Source organism: Notothenia rossii (assembly GCF_949606895.1).
Source record: "Notothenia rossii genome assembly, chromosome: 8".
Lineage (NCBI taxonomy): Eukaryota > Metazoa > Chordata > Actinopteri > Perciformes > Nototheniidae > Notothenia > Notothenia rossii.
In genome coordinates this window covers 20972897-20992753 of record NC_136906.1, presented here as the reverse complement: position 1 = coordinate 20992753, position 19857 = coordinate 20972897, and the positions used below count along the sequence as shown (strand labels likewise).

At 40.8% G+C, this 19857-nt stretch overlaps 1 long non-coding RNA gene across 1 annotated transcript in view; it reads right to left on the bottom strand.

The window, feature by feature from the left end:
• The window catches only part of LOC307016946, a 46216-nt gene extending 26808 nt beyond the window's left edge, over nt 1–19408 (bottom strand). The window contains exon 1 of the long non-coding RNA XR_013801975.1: nt 18959–19408. This is a non-coding gene — a long non-coding RNA (uncharacterized lncRNA). The remainder of the gene's footprint in view (nt 1–18958) is intronic.
• Nucleotides 19409–19857: the final 449 nt, after the last annotated feature.

The window sequence follows — 19857 nt, the reverse complement described above, 5'->3', positions numbered from 1 at the left end:
TTGTGTTTTTCAATGCACACACAAATGTGTTCCGTTTCATATATATGTAAATAAAATCCAAATGTTTTACATAATGTATTTTTTATCCTCACATATTTGTTTTTCGTTTAAAACCTCTGAACCTGCAAACACAAACCGCTTTCTGTGCACGGATCGCTGTGCATTCGTGTGTGGGTTTTTTGAGACTCCCCGATGGTCACCCGATTCGTACTTGTAATTTGTTCTATCGATAGCCAATCAGATGTCTCCTTCATTCTAAGCCAATCACATGAGTGCGACCCCACAAGTGTATGATTTCTTGCTTTCATGATGTATATACGCATTTTGCGCTGTCCGGAGCTGACTGGTCCATGGAGCTTGCCTGCAGGAGCTAATCTCAGGACCGAAGGACCGTAGTATAGTCATCTTTATTTTTACGGTATTATTATTCAAATTTAAGTAAGAAAGTGTGTGTTATATGAGATGGCAGAGAGGTTCCAGCTCCGATTATTAAATCAAAGAGGCTTAATGTTTTCGATTATATTATTTCACTACAGCTATGTGGACGGTGAAAAGGTCCAATGTTGACAAAATTAATCAACAGCGGGTGTAACTAAAATACAATATGTTTTTATGTATATATATTATTAATAATAATAATAATAATATAAAATATTGTATTTGAATGCATTACCTGTTCGGAAAGTAGCGCTGTACTGAGAGTGGCGATTTTATTTTGTAATTATATAATAGCCTACTTGTAATGATGGTTCGTTCACACCGGACGCGATGCGAATAATTGCTGAAGTTTCTTGCCGACTGTCAGCTGTGTTTACTCGCCTCATTCATCTGAGTCAGCTTCTCGAGCCGTATTTGGCCGTGCAACACTTATACCAACCCAGTCTCATAAAAAAACGTGTAATAACTACGTTGGTCCACAACTTGGGACGTAGTATTTCTACAAAAACGCCTCTGAAATTGTAGGATCCCTACGTTTTTTTTCACCATTCATTCCAATGGCTGGCGTCTATGTCACGTGATCTTCAAATTTCTCCCTGCAGAAAAAAAACCATGGCCGAACTTCGTTTTATTCTCTGTAGAAAATGCCTATTTTAAGGTTAGTTTGGCCATTAAAATGCTTTTTGATGTCATTTGATGTGAGAAATATGAGTTGTTATTTCAGATTATGTGTGCAGTGGATGTAAAGTGGGGCAAAAAAGTATTTAGTCAGCCACCAATTGTGCAAGTTCTCCCACTTAAAAAGATGAGAGGCCTGTAATTTTCATCCTAGGTATACCTCAACTATGAGAGACAAAATGAGGAAAAACAAATCCAGAAAATCACATTGTCTGATTTTTAAAGAATTTATTTGCAAATTATGGTGGAAAATAAGTATTTGGTCACCTACAAACAAACAAGATTTCTGGCTCTCACAGACCTGTAACTTCTTCTTTAAGAGGCTCCTCTGCCCTCCACTTGTTAACTGTATTAATGGCACTTGTTTCAACTCGTTATCAGTATAAAAGACACCTGTCCACAACCTCAAACAGTCACACTCCAAACTCAACTATGGCCAAGACCAAAGAGCTGTCAAAGGACACCAGAAACAAAATTGTAGACCTGCACCAGGCTGGGAAGACTGAATCTGCAATAGGTAAGCAGCTTGGTGTGAAGAAATCAACTGTGGGAGCAATTATTAGAAAATGGAAGACATACAAGACCACTGATAATCTCCCTCGATCTGGGGCTCCACGCAAGATCTCACCCCGTGGGGTCAAAATGATCACAAGAACGGTGAGCAAAAATCCCAGAACCACACGGGGGGACCTATTCAATGACCTGCAGAGAGCTGGGACCAAACTAACTAAGGCTACCATCAGTAACACACTACGCCGCCAGGGACTCAAATCCTGCAGTGCCAGACGTGTCCCCCTTCTTAAGCCAGTACATGTCGCACCAGGTTGCGGACTTTCGGTGACAGAGCTTTCAGTGTAGATCCCCCACCCTCTGGAACTCTCTCCCCCCCGAAATCCGCAGCGCCCCAACCTTGGACACTTTCAAAAAAGCCCTCAAAACGCACCTCTTCACCAAGGCTTTCCCCACTATATAGTTAGTTTGATAGGTTTATTTTTCCGCTACTTGCTTGCCCCCCCCCCCCCTGACCTGTCTGCCTCTTTTCCCCTACTCCCCCCCCCCTGCCCGACTTGTGAAGCGACCTTGGGTTTCGTGAAAGGCGCTATATAAATATTATGTATTATTATTATTATTATTATTTATTATTATGTCCAGGCCCGTCTGAAGTTTGCTAGAGAGCATTTAGATGATCCAGAAGAGGATTGGGAGAATGTCATATGGTCAGATGAAACCAAAATAGAACTTTTTGGTAAAAACTCAACTAGACGTGTTTGGAGGAGAAAGAATGCTGAGTTTCATCCAAAGAACACCACACCTACTGTGAAACATGGGGGTGGGAACATCATGCCTTGGGGCTGTTTTTCTGCAAAGGGACCAGGACGACTGATCCGTGTAAAAGAAAGAATGAATAGTGCCATGTATCGTGAGATTTTGATTGACAACCTCCTTCCATCAGCAAGGGCATTGAAGATGAAACGTGGCTGGGTCTTTCAGCATGACAATAATCCCAAACACACCGCCCGGGCAACGAAGGAGTGGCTTCGTAAGAAGCATTTCAAGGTCCTGGAGTGGCCTAGCCAGTCTCCAGATCACAACCCCATTGAAAATCTTTGGAGGGAGTTGAAAGTCCGTGTTGCCCAGCGACAGCCCCAAAACATCGCTGCTCTAGAGGAGATCTGCATGGAGGAATGGGCAAAAATAACAGCAACAGTGTGTGGAAACTGTTGTGAAGACTTACAGAAAACGTTTGACCTCTGTCATTGCCAACAAAGGGTATATAAAACAAATTGGATCAGATATATAAAAGTCAGCCGAATTAGTGTTGATACTGCAAGGAGATGTATTGTGTGAAAAGAAATGTAAGATGCTGTTTAATTGCTGATATATTTATGATCCACGTCACGTTATCAGTGTTGGCGGCAGTTCCTCATGTTTGTCTAGAAGTCTTCTCATCAGGGCTCTATAAATAGAGAACTACGGCAGATATGTAATGCAGCCGAACCGTGTATTACAATGCCATTTTGTGATGACTTTCAAAGAGACAAGCAAGCACACTCGGAATAAAGTATTATTTTATTTTTTTCGGTTTTTGTTAATGACGATGTGATGTGAGATGTTAGACTGGAATTGCACAGGGGAAAATAACGTATCTATGCCACAATTTTAGATGCAGATTTTATTAAACTAATACGTTTGCGCTGTGAACCAACAGACGGGAAGGCGGTAGCAATAAAGATAACACCATTAAACAGTTTCACAACATAACAGAAATAATATCGATAGCAGCGTCCTTAGCAACCACCTTTATAACAATGAAAACGTTGTATGGACACAATTTCCTGAAGTAATGTTCGTAATAACTAGCAAACTAAAGATCATGTACACCCACTGCACACATAATCTGAAATAACAACTCATATGTCTCACATCAAAACGCATTTTAATGGCCAAACTAACATTAAAATAGGCATTTTCCACCGAGAATAAAACGAAGTTCGGCCATGTTTTTTTTTCTGCAGGGAGAAATTTGAAGATCACGTGACATAGACGCCAGCCATTGGAATGAATGGTGAAAAAAACGTAGGGATCCTACAATTTCAGAGGCGTTTTTGTAGAAATACTACGTCCTACGTTGTGGACCAACGTAGTTATTACACGTTTTTTTGTGAGACTGGGTTGCTTATACTGTATGCCGAAGCAGTGGCGGACTGGCCATCGGGACGTACCGTTTCTACGCAGCGAGGCTCCCCCCCGTTGACAGTTCACTGTCTAGCACCAACGGAAAGTGGCGCTGTACCTTAATAATATAAATGCTTGTATTTGCGTGCATTTCCTGTTCGGAGAGTGGCAATGTACTGAGAGTGGAGGTGTCCTGAGATTAGCGCCTGCAGGCAGGCTCCATGGACCTGTCAGCTCCGGGCAGTGCAAAATGCGTACATGAAGGGCTACGTCATGAACGCAAGAAATCATATCCTCCTGGGAGCGCGCTCATGTGATTGGCTTAGAATTGAGGAGACATGTGATTGGCTATAGATAGAAAAAATTACAAGTACGAATCGGGTGACCGTCAGGGGAGTCTCAAAAAACCCACACATGAATGCACAGCGATCCGTGCACAGAAAGCGGTTTGTGTTTGCAGGTGCAGCGGTTTTAAACGGAAAACAAAGGGGATCAAAAATACATATGTAAAACTTTTTTCTGTATTTGGATTTTATTTACATGTATATGAAACGGAACACATTTGTATGTGCATTGAAAAACACAAGTGTGGATCCGGAAATACAAGCGTGAATCCTTTTGCGGATCATGAAATACAAGTGTGAATCCTTCTGTGTGCATGTGTGTATGATGAGACTGTTCTGATCCCATAGGGAAGGTTTAGTTGGCTTGTTTTCTACAAAACCTGCTTCACATCGAGACAAAAACCTATACTCAGAGCTCTCTAGTGCTGAAAAGACTTCAGCTGACCATTTGGCAGTTCCAATGGAGCGGTTGACGGTTTGGAGGTGTTTTCAAACTCAAACTGATTAGCTGATTCTGAAGTTCAGGTCCCTTCAGAGATGTTTTTTTTCCATCCTTGCAAAATTGCTTCCATACACACACTACCCCACATTGGGGTTTTCTTGTTTCACTCCATCTCAACAGTAATTTTAACTTGCAAACATGGAAGAAAGTAAAGGAGACTTTTTGGTTTTTTCCAAGGTTGATTTCTTTGAGAGCATCAATTACATTGAGGTGTTCAACTGAAACTGATTGTAGTTTTAAACATTGCCTTATGAATGCACATGTAGCATTTCAGAAAACACTTAAAGGTCCCATGTCATGCTTTTCCGGTTATTACCCGTCCCCTTGTGTGTTATGAAGGTTTTTATGCATGTAAAAGGTCTGCAGAGTCAAAACCCTCAAAGTACACCGTGTAGCGAGTAAAACTCTAACACAGAAAATACCTCCCCAAAACGCCTCGTTGGAGATACGTCACTGTCCATTGATTCTTCCGGGTACCGCATGATGTCATGCGTTACCCGGAACCAAATGGACCAATCCGTGGAGCCGTTACGTTACGGCCGCGGAGCCGTTACGTTAAGCCCCCGCTGATTGGTCCAAATTGACCAATCCACGGACTTCCTCACACACACACACACTCAGTGCAGGCAGCTCTGCTGATCTCTCCTCCCTGGCTGCAGGCTGATAACAGACAGTTGGGATCGCGGCAAAATTCTCTCTGCAGACCCATTCTCACAGAGTTTATCAACCTTTTTCTTACTCAATATCAAGCCACACTTATTGTTTTTACTTCGACTGTGACTTTGTGTGTGCTCAGGATGAGTTTGGCTGTGTTTCGCTGTGTATCGCTAAACAAGGAAATCACACCTCCACGGAGCTCAGCGCAATTCACAACGTCCCGACCAATCGGAGCACACAGGGCTCACAGGGAGGGGGGGGGGGGGGGGGGGGCAAGAGCTGCAACGAGCCGTTTAGTGGAGAGAGTGAATACTGCTGAATACACATAATTTACAGAGATGCTGTATGCGAAACCAATGTGAGTTTGGAAAATCGCACAGTATAAATCTATTTTAGTATACCTCAACAATGGAATTATGATCAGTGGAAATGGCCATGACATGGGACCCCTAAACATTTCAACTTTTACAGAAAGGGTATTCCTTTAGGGAGAACACTTATTGTTTGTGATTGGACAGAGCCAGCACGAGAAGCACTGCTGTGACTGGTTGTTTTTGTTGCCAATCAAGAAATGACACTTCGTGATTGGTCAGCACCCGACAGCGCAACATGTCCCAAAACATCAGCCGTTAGCTGTGTTAGCACACAGAGCTCACAGCTCCTCATATCTGTTCAGAAACTGGACAAAAGTTAAACATGAGCAAACCAAAGACTGTCTGTGTCGTGGTGAATACAGTCGATGCTTTATTTCTGAATGTATGACGTTGTTGTGAGTTTGGACGGAGCAGCTACAAGTTAGTTTAGCCTGATCGATCCGATCTCCATTCAGAAAACACGCATTTAAAAATGTTTTTCGCCTGCTGCTTGTCTGTACAATTTTCAAAGCATTAATTCATGTTTTTTTCATTTCATTTGGGATGTGGTCGGTGAGTCACATGACCACAGTCAGGTCAGAGGGCATTGCCATGGCAACGTGGGTAAGAGGTATGGTAAGAGGCAACATGGCGGCAGAAGAGGGTGTACTCATGCCGTTGAAGTAATCTACAAGGTTCAAGAGGCGCACACGGTAAATGTTTCTCTTTTGTTGATATGTGTGTGTGTTAATATTTAAGAGTGTGCTTTTCACTTTTTTGTACCGTTTGTGTAAAATTACATTATTTTGTGACCAACATTTTGATTTTGCTAATGTGTTAGCTGTTTATCTATGGACTGAAATGACTTAATGTAAACTTTGAGTTGTTCATTTCTTATTGTTTACACTTGTCTTCGGAGAAAGAGAGCGAGAGGGAGAGAATAAAACTTCAAAAGACATCAGTATGTTTGCGGCCTTATTTATTGGACCGGTGTAGCTACACCATTTTCTTTTGTCCAGAGATTCAAACCTGAAACATCCGGTTACAAGCACTCGATTAGAATAAATCAAATTCTTGAATGCATAATGCAGCAAAGCACTCACTTGATTAGTATTACTCTTCAGTAAGACCGGCACACCATGCATTAAAACAGTCCCTTTTGCATAATTAATGAGACACTTGGTTACAAGTACCAATTACGAGGGGTACAATGGCAGAGTCCAATTGAACACTTCAGCCATCTGCTCAGAGCTCAGCTGCCTAACCAATAGATGGCTTAACATAGCTGGAGCAGCCTGCCCACATGCAGACTCAAAGCAGCTGTGTCTTTGTCGATATCGAGTCGTGAACAGGATGTTTCTGACTCACATGCAGACACAGGGGGGAAGAGGAAGAAGAAAAAGAAGAAGAAAGTGTTGCGACAAAGAGGGGAAAAAGGACATCAAAGAAAGAGCTTTAGAACATGAAAAGTTACTTCAACCATGAAAAAGTTTAGCTCACTTGGAATTTGGAAGTATAGATTTGAAAATGGTCTTGTTAGGTGATGCCAAAATCAAAAATTGAAAAATTGAAAAAAGGATAACAGAAAAACAATTAACAGACCCAGAAATGTAAGTTCGGAGAACGGAAATTATGTGTGTGCAATTTTTTATTTCTCCAGATTGTCTTAACATGCAATCAATGTGTGAACAAACAAAAAAGAAGAATAAACAAACAAGAGCACCAACAGCCAAATCATGAGGACAAACACACAATGGGATAACAAACGTTAGAGCCACAGAGAGGCCAGAACAGATAAAACTGTGCTGATCACAGAACCCCTGATGAAGAGACGAGCCTAAAAAAACAAGATAAAAACAAAAGGGTAGAGCCATGATGTTTCACCATGGCAGAAGAAGAAAGGAGGCGAGAAAATTGGAAAGATAAAAGACAGGGGCTGTTGGGATAGATCAGTGTGTGTCGTTGGGTTGGCTATTGGAATGTGTTTGACAGTAAATCACTTCCTGTGAGGAAAGTGAGAGCACAAGGGGAGAGGAGGAGACAGCTGGGAGTGAGGGGGCCGAACAAATCAGAAACATATTTTCATCCATTGACTTAACAAATGTGGAAGGTATGCTGTAAAATCAAGCAGAACAGAAGTCTATTTATATACAGAAACGTGATGATGTTGCTATGACTCGGATGATGCAGTAGTTTAAATTGAGATAATTAGCAGTCATTAGTGTTCAGCAGCAATCCTCTTTGTAAGCACGTCCATTAAGCAGCTGTCCAAATCATAATACCGCTAATCCATCCAGAGCAGCATTGTGTTTCAATCAGCATTGAGACATGGAAATCTAACAACACAAGCCATAAAATCTATGACTTTGTAACAAACTGGGACCGACTACAAGCTGAGCTCCAGGCTGGGGGCTACCGCAATAAACAGACCCGCAGACGATTACAACCATCCCCAGCAGAACTCTACTATTGTGCAGCATGTATTTAGACCCAAAATCAGCTTATTGTATGGATTACAGAGAAGGATGATTTTTTATAAAGACAAACGCCTGCACAATAGACGGTGCTCCTAGACGAGGCTGTTGTTTTCTTTCTTTCTTTTTTTCTCTTGGTTGGCCGCCTTTCTCCGTTTAAACAGAAACAGAAGACTTTAATGGAAACTGGCTGCTTTCTCCTACATAAAGGAAAGTCTCAAGTTTGAATATATATCATTTGTGATGAAATGCTAACAGTAATTGTTCCCTCTGCATGTGTGCATGTGTGCGTGTGTGTGTGTGTGTGTGTGTGTGTGTGTGTGTGTGTGTGTGTGTGTGTGTATGTATGTGTGTAAGATGGAGAGGACCATTAGGTGCTCTAATGCGCATCCTAAACCTATTGTCTCCGCCTGATCATTGTTCACTCTGATAGCCCTCAACAGCAGAACCCTGTGAGCCTTTGAAAACAGATGAATACAAATAATGTTCTCCTGCCTGTGACAGCGCCCTGGAAAGCATTACAACAGGCAGACCTAGGACGATCTCCAGGAGCAGGATTAGCAGCATTACCCAGACAAATTAGGGCCACTGCTCCTTTGCAACGCCAAGACAGAAACTCCCTGACATTCATAAACAAATCTCCCCAAGTTGTTAATCTAACTGCTATCCCACTTTCGAGGCCACCCATGGTTAGCGTGCCTTTATCTTGCTCCCCCACCAATTCCCTAGTGGCTCAGCCTGCTGGAGTCAAGGTCCTGGTCACCTATTTTGAGTAATGGAAAAACAAATAGGTGTGCATAAGTGTACTGAACAAAAATGGGTGTGAAAATAAACTTCACCAACTGACATTACACGCGTTGACAGAACAGTGATTCATTTGTGGCCAAATTATACTCCCTGCAGCCTTATTTGCTATATCAGTCAAAGTTTAAAAAAGTCTCCCAACCTCCCCAGATTTGACATTGATAAATTCAAACCTCAGGGCCAGTCTCATTTACAACTGCAATAAAACATCTATGTGAGCAACTAGAGATTGTGTTACACTGCGTATCGAAGAACATAGCTAATGTCACTTCTCCGAGTGAATTTGTGGCGCCGGAGAAGCAGGAGGTTTGTTTCACAGAGGTTGTGAAGCTTTGGATCACAATCACAGCACCTCTGACCTATCCATCATGGGGCAGGGCACTGAGGCAGTCGGGCAGGACAGAGGCCTCGACCCAAATAACATCTGATAAAAGAGTAGAGGGAGACTCATGATGAATCACCTTGGTGAAAATCTTCTCCTCGACCTACAGGAGGTGAAGAGAGGAGGTGCTGGTGTAAATAAAACTTCACGTTACACCCACACGCCTCAATTCCTCCAGCTCGTGCTAATAGAACTCAATTTCAGTGACTGTGAATTATATTCACATTGAACACTTTAAAGATATAATTCAAAATTATTTTTTATTTTGTATGTGATAGTATCTAACTCATGTCTGATGCTAATAAAAACCTGATGTCAAAAAGATGCATGTGTGCACAATTACTGTCAATTGCATTTATGTTTTTTTCGATTGCTCAATTTAAGTGAACTCAAGATCACACACAAATTACTTCTAGATGTGTTGCCCTTACTGAACGGCCTGTAATAGAGGAAAGTCTCGGCATCTCCATGACTCAGAAACTAAGATTTGGATGAACAAAGTATTACTGCAAAGAGCTTGAAAGTAAGACAAATAATCTGATCAGAGCTAACTATTGGTCATCAGTCCCCGTAGGGCGCTACCCCAGGAAAAGCCCCACAATCAGTGCCCTGATTACAGACATATTACATTTCAGTAAATGACTAAATGTTTTCAAAATGCCACACAATTAAATATATGTCCTCACATACCATTAAAAATATTTTCTATTTGTTCCAGCTGAGGAAAAAGAGGACAACTGTCGAAAGATAAATGTTATATTTGACCAAATCTAATAGTGAGACACACTGTGGTCTCCATGCCTCGGGATGCAATCTTGTAGCATAATCCCATGAGGTCCAGATGAGCATTGGAAAAGACTGGTTGTTGTTTTCTTACAAAAACACAAGATATGTGTCCCTTTTCCAGGCATTCATATTGACTACAAAAATCTGTCAGCAGCAAGTCACACAGAAGGATGGTAACTTAATGCAAAGCATTTTTCCACATAGATGCAAATGGTCAAATTAACCAATCGGGGAGCTTTATTTCTAGTTTTAATAAAACTAATAACACAGCAATGTTTTTATACTTTTACCCCACTCGACACAAATGTAAATATTATACAGTCCTTAAAGAGAAAAAATCTCAAAAACGAAATGTAATACAATAAAGATGAGTAATGACGAAGATATGTCTACACGATTGTTATTATCCCACATAAAAAAACTGAAGGATTTCACTGAATATTAAACACAGCTGCAGTTGCCCTTTCGATAAACTGCGTCTTTTGTCCCTAAAAGACAAGAATCATTTGTCAATATAAGTCAAATGAGTGCTGGAATGTAAATAAAGGGTTCATTGTAAACACTTCTGAAAATGTGCTGGATGATGGTCTAGATTTGAAGGATGTGAACATACAGCGGAGAGAAAAGAAAACAGAATTGACGCTGAATGCAGCAGGTTTAACCTGCTCCAGACTAAGGTGTGCACTGAAGACTGACGGGTCGAACCAAACACGAATGGAAAATAAAGTAACACTGACGAGTTCTACAAGGTCATGGCAGAAGCTGATGCATGTGACGCATCTCCTGCCAGAGCAGAAGAATTATGTTGAGGTAAAGCTGGCCTGCGGCTATAATCCGGCCCTGTGCCTGAAATTCAATCAAACAATGACTCCAAAGTCACTTCATATTCTTTAAACACAGACAGACAGCAGTTGATTTTCAGAATAATCAATCATACTTGTGAGTCACCATCAACATCATAAGCACCTAATGAGTCTTGGGGTGACAAAGTCTCTCGAAAACAACTTCACTCCAATCAGACAGCCAGTCACATACCATTTCTTCATTAGTCATCCCACTAGGACCGTTTCAATCAGCAGAATCTAAGCCTTCATACACATTTCACACATATTGTGTATACACAGTTTTATATAAGCAATAATAGTGTTGCAGCGATGACACATTTCTAAAACTCCTTTCTACAAGTTAACATAACCCTGGTTGCTTTCACAAAAACCCAATGGAATTCTTTCCATGGATTTTTGGTTTATTGCAGAAAACAGGCTCTAGGCCAAACAAAAGTAAAGTATACTAACACAGCAAGATGACCTTTCCAAATAAATATCACTTTTATGCTTTTTGAAATGTAATTGCCAGTAGTACAAATCTAACGTTACAAGGCTATGAAGGAACTACATCACGGCTTTATGAGTTAAACATCACCAACACTAAGCTTCCAATTTGTACTTCACTTATCTCTTTGAAAATGTCTTTCCTCTTAGCATGATACATCTAAATAATATACACGGTGTAAAGTTTGAGTTAGAATAGCTTGCTAACATGATGAGGCTGGTGAAGAGTGAGTTTGTCGAGATGTCTTTTCAAGTGTCTGTAGTGTCTATTTAATGACATAATTGAAGGTAATGAAAACAAAGTGGTATAGATATATATTTAATATCTCTTTCACTTGTGTTTAGCACAGACCCTTTTTAGGCATCTAACCAAAAATCCATTACAAAAACCCATTGACTTCATGATGGGGATAAGGCAATGGTGCTCTTCAAAGTTTCCCTCTAAAGTAGAAGAAGAACCAATGTTGACTGACGTGTATAGTGCTAGACTAAAGCATTTCATATCCTTTCCTGTTCCTTTCAGCAGGAAATCTAGCTGTAATCTAGAGTTGAGAGCAATAAGGAGGGCATCTCTGCAGGATCTGGATGCAGTAGTCATGCTTGATTTTATACTTCCAGCCACATTCATGTGTTACAAGCCGTGGAATGCAGGGCAGCCTGCTGTTCCCACCATGAGGGGCATAACCTTTTCATCTGACAAGTACGGACTGAGTAAAACTCAAGGGCCAAGGTCTAACCCTTAAACACATCTTACCTTTGGTCCTTAGTGATGTGGTTTGTTTATTAAGATTGAATGTGTTAAATCCATGCTCATCATTGCTTGTAAACTTTTCACAATTAATTATTTTAACAAGCAAAAACCCACAAGCATATCTTTTTTAAAACAAATGCATACAGTGTGTGTGGTTTTTGAGAGAAAGTTTAATAAAGTGAAAGAAGAACATGAGATCTTGTGAAAGAAGAAAAAGGAGAAATGATGACAAAGATGTTGGAGATGACATGAACGGTACAGTAGGAGTTTTCTTTGTGTTTCTGGTGGTTGTATCACACTGTGGTGAGAACATATGGAAACTGAACAGTGTGAAAACACAAAAACATACTTACGAACCCACACACAATACCACAGAGGGGACGAGGATTGTTTGAGGATGTTGTGCTGACCATAAAATCAACATGTATTTTATAAATGGGCAACTTTACATGTCAGTATCTACAAGTGGGATTGACGTGCAATGTACTTAAGCGGTTTCAACTTCCAGTAAACTGCAAAAAGCACGCTGATCTGCGATATGCTAACCATCATGGATTAAAGAGGAGAAACATCCAACGGTAGCGACTAGCGAGCCCTGCTTTCTTTGGATCCACTTGCATACTTGATTCTTCAGTACTTGATTTCCTGCCTCAAGTAATGTGAAAAGCAAAACTTAGTTTTACAGTGAAAGTCTATATTGTCACCACAGACCATCTTTACGACCAAAAGTAAATGTGAATTGTAAGCCATGGATTAAACAGCTTGTTTACTTTAAGATACCACAAACATCTAACCATACAGCCAAAGAGGGTTGTGTTAAATTAAAAAAATGTATTTATAATAATACCTAGAATACTTTCTGTACTGGGACAAACTAACACTCCATTCCAATGCTGCTTTTTTATTAACATGGACGTTAAGCTAAAGCCTAAATGTTTTAATACAATACCATGTATATTTTGCATTTTCAATTACATATTTAGGACTTTTTTACAAGATCACATTAACACACATTAATTAAAGAAAATCCAAAGCGTTTTTATTGGGGGGGGGGGGCAAGGAATAGCAGACTGAAAGGAGCAGATTTTTGTGTTTTGTTTTTTTGTCTTGATTTAAAATGCATATTTCAGATATATTTTACATAATGGCATTTAACTAAGTTGTTCTTATTTGAATTAAAATAGTTTTGACTGTGTACTGATCTATTAGTCATCTCACCATTGGTCACAGGCCACTGGCAAACATCGTGTTGTGGTCTGGGCAGATGGAGGACATGTCCTCTCCACCACCTACAACTCAGCAGGACTCAGAGCACAGCGCTGTCAGCGCACACTCTTTGAAAAACTCGGTACATTGTCTTTCTCTCGCTCTCTGTGTGCTTTCTAACTTTCTAATTTCCAGTTCCTCTCCTCAGTCTTGTTCTGTTTGCCTGCTCCGCCTGCAGAATAAATAAATACACTTCAGCGCTATCGGTTTTCCATACTGCACAGCTCCCCCAGTCAACAGAAACATGTCAAACCGCGCAAATAAATAGCTCCCCTGTAACCCAAATAGTGTAATTGCTCTGATCCTGTGCCCCTGCCTGCTCTCTTCCTGAACATAAGAACCAGCCCAGAAACTCCCTCTGCCCCCACCTGGGCCTGAGAACACGACACTGTCTGCCCCAAACACCTCCACCTCCACCCATTTCCCATTTCTCAAGCCAGACAGGGGGGTCCAGTTCACCCATACACCCCAACGAATTCATGTCAAACACTCAGTTCAAATGAATATTTTATGATCCCCACAGGGAATTAAAGTGTCGCTCTAGCAGCAGATAATAGGACAGAGCCAAAAATGATAGCAGAGCAATAAGAGGGATCAAACATTTCACAACCAGTCACATTCACAGAAACAAATTACAGTAAATACAACTTGCACAAATTAAATGATGATGTAAAATATGATCGCAGCTTGCAACGATACCTGACAGCAGAAGCAGGATTTGAATTTAAAACACATTTTTATACATAGCATTAGAAGAGAGTAGAGAATATATGCAGAAGGCCAACTAATAAAGAACATGAAATAATAAAAACAACCATAATTACACATTTAAAACAATAGCACCTTAAAACTTTACAGCTGTATACAGTTCTTGCAAAAATGACATTTATGAGACTGGCAGCTGTAGTTCAATGTAAACAAATGTGAGTAAAGACACTTAGTGTGAAGTATGAAGCCGTTAAAACGCAAAGACGTTTAACCTCAACCTGTTTCTTTAACTCCGACCTGCGCCTGAACCCGAGACTCACACCTTCTCCCCCAAGTTGCTGCTTTTACCTCTGGGTGGAACTGTAAACAGAGGGATGTTTCCCTGAGCAGCGATATTCTATAGGTTCAGCGGAGATAAACTGTGAGGCACAGTAGTTGTACTCGCCAGGATCAGACCGCCTAGATATGACCCCAGAGGTCACAGCAAAGCAGGTCTGCTCCCCTGGACTTCTGTGAGAAAGCAGGATCATTTACTTTGGTGTGTGTGTGTGTGTGTGTGTGTGTGTGTGTGTGTGTGTGTGTGTGAGGGATGCTCTCCAGTTCAACCTAAGGAAATGAAAAGTGTTTTCAAATGTTTTCACAACCTGGGGGAGTTTAAAGGACCTTGCTAATCACAACCACACGTCCAAAACCCATTTTCACACAGCTAATGGACAGACGCCTGGACGCTGGATTACAGTATAACCTTTACTGTGTGAAACCGTACAAATGCAAAGCTGTGTCATTCAAAAATCTGGTTTTGATAAAGAAACTAACTTGAATTTCCTTGCTGGAGCCAGGTAATGTAATTTGAACTTCTGTACAGTATAAAGACCAGCAGCTGAATATGTTTCTCCATCAAGACCGAAACATTATGAAAACCCCCTGAATCCTATTTATACCAGCCTCTAATCCAGCGTCCTATGAATATTTATGCTTTCCATAGTGTTTAGGGTAGAGTCGGCACCCTTATCTCTTGGGGCATGTTCGAGACGTGTAATTGTTTCCATCCACGTACATGGTGTTTACGTTACAGAGCTTTGCCAGGAAAATAAATGTTTTCTAGACATGTAAACACAGCAGCTAATGGCAACAACAATGGCTCAGCACTGGTATAGTTGCAATGGGTTGGTTTACAACAGCAAAATAATTTACTTACTCTTACTCTAGCGGCCAGTGGACGACCGATGACCTCTTGGTAACACACATTTTCTAAGGTAACAGTCAGTGCTTCCATGTTCCTTTTTCCATCAGACTCTCCACAGGCATTCACACCAAAGAAACACATATTACAGCAAAACAGACTGTTTTAAAGCCTGTATTCTTTCTCTTACTGTACATGACCTATTGTGCAATCTAACTAAGTACTTCCCTTCAATACTTTGAGTTCAATTAGTAGGCATTTAATAAAACAGAAGCTCACTATACACTACCTGCTGAACACTAAAAGAACATACCACAAGCATTGTTGAAAGAGAGTGAATATTGGACTTGTATCCATCATGTGACCAGAACATTTGTAACAATGTTGCTCTGTGTTTGCTGGATGTGTCAATAACAAGTTTGCAATGTCAAGGGGATGATATGTGAATGTTCACATCTTGATCTCAGACTTCAAGTGTCCAGGAATGTGTACTCGCAGGTTTAAGGAAACTATTTAAATACTCATTCCATTAAGTATTATAATTTAACATGGACTTTCAAAACAAGCCGTCAGACTGTGTCTAATTTCTCAGTGAGTTAAGAAATTAGACACAGTCAGATTAAATTGCATTTTTTCTGCCATCATGCAGTATGCCTGTGCAAAAATGACCTGTTTTTTGGCAGGCAGTTGTCCTGCACTAGTATCTCTGCGCCTCCAACCAGCTCAGCTCCGCCCCCACCTTGCCCCCTTTAGTGGCACACCCTCTAAAAGCTTTTTTAATTATGGCAGCCATTAAAGCAGGGCTGGCTCTGGGCTCTGACTGATGGCAGTGTATGCACCACTGCTCCTCTGGGCCAGCCACATACCTAAATGCACTTATATGACCACACACAGACACTCACACTTACAGGACATACAAATACACACATGTATTACCTGCACACAAGTGTATAAATGCACTTGTGGATGCAAAATGCTTCGACCAGACAACCAAATAGGCTCCACTGGCATTAAATTTGCCTAATCATCTTTTTGTTAAGTCTGCAAAAGTGATGGTGGAATCCCCTCATCTACTCAAGAGAGAGGGAAAAGAAAACAAGTAAAGAGCAAGAAAGAGGATGCAAAATAAAGAGAAAATGGCAGAAGTGAGCAGAGCTATAAAACACAGTTTCCGTGCATCTCCCTAAAGAGAAAGTGTGTGTCTAGAATGTTCACATAAAGAAACCATGCTGAAAAATACAAGCAGAGCTAAAGATAGAAAGGCCAGCACAGCAGACTGGATGACTCATCCATGGAAAACAGATAAGTACACTTTCAATTATCGATCCTCCATCATAAAACAGAAATGAAAATGGTGACATCATGTGCTTGATGAGCTATAGTTCTGTTGTCTAAGCATAAAGGGGGAACCTAAATGATGTGTGTGTACTCAAAGCCAGTCAGCTGAATTCAAATGTGTGTGTTTAGGATGTGCAAATGTAATTGCTCCAAGGACACGTCTACCTGTGTTTATGTGGTCCCGAGGCCGTCTGGTCTACATAAGACACTAATTCAATTGTCACCATTCTAAGAGATGTATTTGACCCCAGGGCTTTACAGGGTCACGCTCGCTTCCTGTTTGGACCAATGGGAAGCCTCCATCAGTGATCCGACAGGCTGCTACAGCAACTCTCAGGTTACACTGCCCGGGACCGGGAGCAACAGAGCTCCCAGGGGTAGTTTTCAGAGGTGTCCATATGTGATGTGCAGAAGAAGGGTGGGGTTCTGGGAGGGTCAAACGGCCACAGAGATGCAACCCCACCAACTTCAAAGGGTCCCTGTCCTTCGTATCCCTGAGGGCACCCTGCTGTTTTCCTTCAATGGCACCCCCAAACGGCTGGCCCATCTCTCAATGGCGGATGTCATTGGGTCCCGCTCAAAGGCCTTGAAGTCGGACACCTTCCCAGCAGCCCCGCCTCATGACCTTCCCTGTGTGTCTGATGCTGAGAGCATCCCAGCTGATGGGGGCTCCACTTTGATCTACCCTAATAAAACCTGTAACTCGAGGACGCCACATCAGGACCACCACACTCCCTCCAATGTCACCATATACAGACCATATGGAGCAATCTGCTGTGGCTACACTATCTTTAAAAGCAAGCTCTTATATTATATATAGTGTGAGACATATTGCAGGCCTCTCTGTTATCAGCACAGAGCTCAAAAAGAAGAGAAGATTCAATGACCACAACAAAGCCTTGCTTGTTCTCTGTGTTATAATTATGCATGGGAGAGGGCCTGGTGAAGGATGAGCCTTTAAAAAGGTGAGATGATAGATTTCCATTATGTGATGCATTTAAATGATAACCCGTAGATTTTGTGTGTGTGTTCTAAGTCTATATGTCCACTTTCCTAGATTATAAAATGCATGTATTATACATTAGTCAAAGAGAGTCAAAGTTAAGAGTACGTCCCTAATTTAAAAAAAGTTTAAAATGTGTTTTTAATAAAATCTTGTGTAGAATGAAAAACAACTTCAACAGAAATGTATTCCATCATTGCAAATTAGAGTCTAAATTTTATTTCACCAAAGTTTGTTTTAATGTTGTTTTACTGCATCCAGAAACAGCATTACAGGATAACTGAGAAAAATGTGTACCAGCCTTACGAGCTAATGCGCCATAGATCTAAAAACTATACTCTCCCACAGTATGAACTCAAGCTTTCCATGGATAAGGTAAGCTGGCTAAACTACCAAAAAAGCACCTTCACTGGAGCATGACCTCACGACACAGCTTTTATTTTTATCTGTTGCTTGATGGAACTCACTCATGCTGATTAAGTACACAGTATTAATAGATTTCCTATGAAAAGCCTTCTGACAAAAATAGAAATACATTCAGGCTGAGCGTCTGCAGCCTTCCAGAATGATACATGGCTGCAGGAAATGTTTACGAGTGGACCAACTGCCTTGTTTAAGGTCAAAGGTTAGATTTAATGTCAGATTGGTTTAAACTGTGTCAATCGGTTAAGAAATCCATCATGCCTCACAGTGGGAAATCCTAAACGGGCTCCATGAGATATTTATTTTAAGTATTAGAGTGAGGTTAAACGACATTGGGAAGGTGCCACAGCTGAAGTCTACTGGTGTTAAGTCTGAGTCACTCTCACCCCCCATGTTGTCAAAACCCAAACAAACAGCATAACTAACACATTTAGAGACGCCTGGACCCAAACATGAGCTGTGGACAGGTCAGCTGGTCACAAGCACATGAGCAGATCATTACTTATTCTGGCCAAACTGTTCAAATGGTTAATGGATTATTATGGAGATCAAGTTTTATCCAATATAAGTTGAGGTCTAGTGTGCTGTCTTCTTTCATTGAAACGACCATATATGTTATTATGGGAACAACCAGCTCTATCTCTCTGCATCTGTACAAAGTCAATAGTTTTTTTTTTATCAGTGCAAGACCCACAGGCTCTGGGGTCAAACTGCACCAATTATTAGGCTTATTATCATAACAAATTCTCATACATAAAACAAATGGGACTGGCAACTCCTTAACCGTGACACAATACACAAATTGTTCAAACAAAAAGACTAATTGAGCTAATAGTCAATTAACAGAAAGTGTGCACTCACCGCTCACAGAAGAACACGGTGAATCACAGATAAGTTGTCATTGTCCACCTCGTTGCTGCTGGTTCTCCCATCGACACACTAGTTCCTCGGGGCTTTCTTTGGCCGATGTAAAGCACAAAAAGCTCAGTTCTTAAGATAATAACAGCTAGAATAAATCGAGCAGAGCTTCCTGATAGGGCCTGGATGACACAAGTGCATCACGCATGTGGTTGGAGGTAATCCTATTCCGTTTTTCTTTCAATATTGCGCTTTGCCTGGTGAAGTCACTAACTCTGTTATTTTGTGCCATGTTATGCAGTCAATTCCACTATTTTTTCTTTTTGAACAACATCAATCAGAGCGTATTCTGTAGTTTATATATCCATGTTGGGGAAAGGTAGCTTAGCTAGCAAGCTACCCGACTCCTCTCTGATACAGGAACTTTCAGCAGCCAATGAAAAGAGGGGTCAACTGGGGTCAATGCTTACTTGAAATTAGTCTCCTACAGGTATTTATATGAATACATGTTTTAAGATTCACTTTCATCCAAGAATCTGATTTAAAAAATATAGGTTTAAGCATCAAAATATACAAAAAGTAAAAGTACAAATTTTGCACTCTGGCCCATTTAATAATAATATAAAGCACAGGAGTTGTATCAGCTAAATGTACTTCAAGTATCAAAATTCAAAAGTACTCGTTATGCAAAAAGGATCTTTTCACAGCATTATATTAATATGGTTATTTTATTATCCCTGTTTTTCTACCTTTAAGAGCATTTTAGAATTGCAGTTTATCAAAGCCAAGCAAATTTAGATAGGCTACTTGAAATACTCTTTAGATTAGTAGTACAGTGCTGCATTACACCATATCATCATATTATGTACAAAGTAATTGAGTGTTAAATAGTATAATATCTG